This window comes from Rhagoletis zephyria, unplaced genomic scaffold (assembly GCF_001687245.7).
Source record: "Rhagoletis zephyria isolate East Lansing unplaced genomic scaffold, Rhagoletis_zephyria_1.1 Rzeph_scaffold_04724, whole genome shotgun sequence".
In the NCBI taxonomy this organism is placed as follows: domain Eukaryota; kingdom Metazoa; phylum Arthropoda; class Insecta; order Diptera; family Tephritidae; genus Rhagoletis; species Rhagoletis zephyria.
In genome coordinates this window covers 43,827-48,269 of record NW_016161807.1, presented here as the reverse complement: position 1 = coordinate 48,269, position 4,443 = coordinate 43,827, and the positions used below count along the sequence as shown (strand labels likewise).

Here is a 4,443-nt window from a genome sequence, read left to right as displayed (position 1 = left end):
TGAAATGAAAATATGGATGAAAAATTTAAATCTATTGTATATTTTTTTTGTTTTTATGACGATGGGAACTTTTCCAAATTAAAAAGAAAATTTCGCAAGTTTTGCGAGTTGCAAGTTTTTACTAGTTTTCCGTTCAATAACTTATTCTGAAGATTTTCTCTTGCTCTCAATTTTACTATCTATTTTTCTTTTCCGCTCTCGCTGCAAGTACTTATTGAAAAAGTTATTGAATGGTCCTAATATTTCAGTATTTTTTGCGTTCATTACATTTTCAATGAAGTCTTAAAAAATTCTCCTCCTTTTTTTGACGTTTTATGCTGCACAGCTTTTTTGATGCTTTTGCGAGCGGGCCTGCTGCAATAGATCGGCTCTTCCTGATTTGGCTATTAATGTGCAATTGCAGACATTACAGCAAGCCTCGTAACCTCAAGTGTTTACACAACCAACCTTTTAACATGCGATCCTTAGGCCAAGAATCAAAAAAAAAAAAAATCTTTTGAAGCAGCGGCAGCAAAACACAAAGATTGTAAAGATTTATTAATAAAATAATTAAAAATAAGTCCTACTTATAAGATTTAGTAACAAAGAAAAATTACTGGGAAGTTAAAAAACGTCATTTTTTACACAAACAACGTCCAAACGTCAAGAGGATACAAAAAACGTCCAAATGACGTTAAAAACGTCCACCTGGCAACGCTGGTTATGGGTATCAAAAGTCATACTGGTTACAGTTGTTGCCACAAATGCAAACAAAATGGAAAGTACATACGTAAACAAGCGCATGATTTTTAAGCTCGAAAATAACACTCTGCGGTCAGATGAAAGCTTCAGAGCACGACAACATACTAATCACCATACGACAAATACCCGTATGTCAATTGAAAGGCTGCCAGGAGACATAGTGAAATCATTTCCCTTTGACTACATGCACGTAGTATGTCTTGGCGTTGTTAGAACCTTGATCACAGCATGGATAAAAACAAAAAAATCATTTTCACTGCAGCCAATGCAAATCGATTTATTGGATAAAAAACTTAAGCAGCTTAGACGACAAACGCCACGAGAGATTTGTAGAAGACCACGAGGTTTAAAAGAGTTCGATCGATACAAAGCAACAGAACTTCGTCAGTTCCTCCTTTACACAGGGCCCTTTGTTTTAAAAAATATTTTGGATGAAAGGCTTTACAACTAAGTTTAGCGATACGCCTTTTGTTAGGTGAAAAAACATCCAAAACACATAATCACTGCGCTGACGTGAGGTTAACAAATTTTGTTGAAAATATTCCAGTAAATTACGATGAAACCATGTTAACATACACCTTCCACTGCCTAACTCCCTTAGCAAGTGACGCTTTATTGTACAGCTCATTGGAGGGATTTAGTGCGTTTAAATTTGAAAATAAGTAGGGAAAATTTAAGAGGTTGTTCAGAAAAAAAAATCATATACCATTATATAACCGATTAGTGGAGCAAAGAAATTTTACTTTAAAAGAGCCTGCGAATTTGAAAAAAAAACCCGCAACACTTTTGTGCAGAACGAAAATATGTATTTATCAATCTCAGCTCCAAATAATTTTTATACTAATGGAAAAGAAGTTTTCAAAGTTGCATCGTTTGATTGTCAAAGAGTGGTACAAGTAATTGGAAGAAGAGTACTTAATTTACAACCAATATTTCATTACCCACTGGAATCTTCTCTCCTTAATATATGGCAATCAACAAACTTATCTTTTTCAGAAACAGCTTACAAACATAGCTAAAACGAAATAACAAAATTAGTTTATCTCTCTGAAAATAATAAAATAAGTTTTTTCCCCGTTATACACTATGAATAATAACTTTAATGACATATATAATAACGCCTTCAAAAACCAAGAAACGTTATAATAACGTTGGAACATTGATGAAAAAGGTTTTTGTTTTGTTGAAGAAGAACCCAGTTTTACACTAATCATGAACTTTTTAAGTGACCTTATACAAGTCATAGGGATGCGTTTAACATTTTTCTAAGACCCTCAACAATTCTTAAAAACCCTTTCTTGAAAAACCATTTTATTTATTGATTTTTATGAATGGTAGCTAGTTTTACTCGGAATTAAACATTATTTTCAAAGTCATGACTGAAAGAGACCATTTTATTTTTAAATTTTGGCAAAAAATGTTGTAGAAGTGGAAAGATAATAAACATGTTTTTAAATTTTAGATTTGTTCCATAAAAGTTGAACATATTTACAATGTGCTCACCAAACTTATTATTTTTTTAAAAAGTGCAAATATTTTTCTTTCTAAAGCCATACAAAAACCTAAAATTAGTTAAAAAATAACAGAGGAAAAATTTTTTAGTGCCGGAAAACATGCGAAATTGTTTTTTAAGAATAAGTTCAGAATTTGAGGGTCTTAGAAAAATTTTAAAAACAGTTTCGTGAATTACTCAGCCAGCTCTATGACCGGTACAAGGTCACTTTAACAGTTCGTGTATTTTTTTTATTTCATAACACCGTGTAATTTTTTATTTCTTTATTTTTTTTTTCAGAAATAGCAAACCAAGTAGCTAAAGCAATCGAACCGTTGATCTTGAGGTTGATTAATAAAGTGCAAAGTTTGCACAAGGAGGTGCAGGAGTTTAGGGCAGAAAACCCGAAAATTAAGCTCCTCGTAATGCCTTCACAACCTTTTGAAGAAATAAAGCAATTCTTATCATTTGAAGCTACTCTACAAAGGAATGGCGTAGTTTTTTCTTCTTTTGTAAGTATTTCTATGTGCAATGGTTTCATGTATGCAGTACCTACATATATTTATTTATGTACTTATGCTTTCCTTTTTATTTTTTTGAATCAGGAGACGGAATTTGCAGTGGTTGCCAAAGCACCGAGCTTTGTAAGAAACTGTTGGAAAAAAATTTTGATAGATGAAGTTTTGCCACAGTTGTGCTGGAAAGGGGCGGAAACGAAAAAAAGTGTACGCAATCTTAGTACAACAAAAGCTATTCGAATAAGAATTAAAAAAATACATATGTTAACAAATTTACAAAAATTATAACTGAAATTTTATATTTCACAGATGCGGCTATATCATGCGGTATTGGTGAAGATCAAATAATAAAGGATACTAGAATTTTCTTTCAATTTGCCAAAAATCGCACTAAACTACGTGGAAATTACAAAAGACGTGAAAAAACTTTAAATAAATGTGCTTAATTTTATATATACTTTACAATCAAGAAATGTTTCTCCTATGAATTGAAAACTAAAATGAAACACATTTTAATTTCCTTAAATTTATAGAAGAAAATGAATTAAAAATTTACGTTATAAAATGGTGAATAATAACATCCCGTCTTTTCTTTCAGTGTACAATGGTTTGTAAAAGCTTACAAATAGTAATATTACCTTACAATTGTGGCAAAACCTTACAAGTAATATTATCCTACAATTTATTTTAAAACCTTATAGAAATCTTGCACTATTAATATTATCACAAAGGTTCCGTTTTGATTTTTCTACAATTGTTGTCCTTTTTAATAGATTCTCAAGGATTTTTCAAGCTTAACGCTTATATTTGTAAGCTTTTAAAAATATTATTCTCAAGTCATTAGGTTCATTCCTTATCTTTTTGGACTAAAATCTGAAAAGTGTCAAAATGCCAGAGCGTAAGCAAAATGCGCTCACTAAAACAGAATAACAGGAAAAGTAAAGGAACGCAAAAAACCAAATTTTTAGTCCAAAGAATTGCAACAACAAAGCTAACGTCAAATAAGAATGGAAATGTATGCACAAAACACATTCACACAAGCACAAGCACAATAAACACTTACTATGTCAATTATTTTTTGCCTCCTTCCAATTTCAATTCACTTTTTTTACTTTTTAGATTATTCTCACTTTTTGCGTATTCTTTAATTTCCGTAAATTTAAATTCAGTTGAGTTTGACACTTTTCAGGATTTTTCCAGAAAAAATTCTTCTGACTATTTCGGATTGATGAGAGTCATTCTCACCGAGTGTTGCTCTCTCATTTTTGCTGTCATTTCCGAGTTAAGGAACGCTTTTTGGACTAAATTTGACTACTTCGGACTTTTTCTGACTATTTCTGGGAGATAAGGAACGCTCCTATTATGTGTATTGGGTAGATGGCGCTCCAATCTAAAATTAGTACAGGTGTGTTAGTAACACCATAAAATTTGCGTTTATGTTGGAGTTTTGGTCACGCTGGTTTTGCTGGGATGCGTAATTATATACATACATACATAAATATGCATATACAAATGTAAGTGCTAACAGCAATTTTAGTTGCTTCTTGTGGCAACATAAACGACTCTGCATACATAATTGCCTACATTAGATGTGTTTGTTTACAAATTATCCAGTAACTTGCCAGAAACTCTCCAGTAACTTAATTTCTGAGAATTCGCTCTCATAGAAAAAGTATCCAAAAAAGTACGCGA

At 31.7% G+C, this 4,443-nt stretch overlaps 1 long non-coding RNA gene across 1 annotated transcript; it reads left to right on the top strand.

Moving 5' to 3' along the window:
* The first annotated feature begins 2,664 nt into the window (after positions 1 to 2,664).
* Positions 2,665 to 3,178, top strand: LOC108371142 (uncharacterized). Its single transcript, XR_001848718.1, has 3 exons — positions 2,665 to 2,745; positions 2,839 to 2,958; positions 3,061 to 3,178. It is a non-coding gene; the product is annotated as an uncharacterized LOC108371142 (long non-coding RNA).
* Positions 3,179 to 4,443: the final 1,265 nt, after the last annotated feature.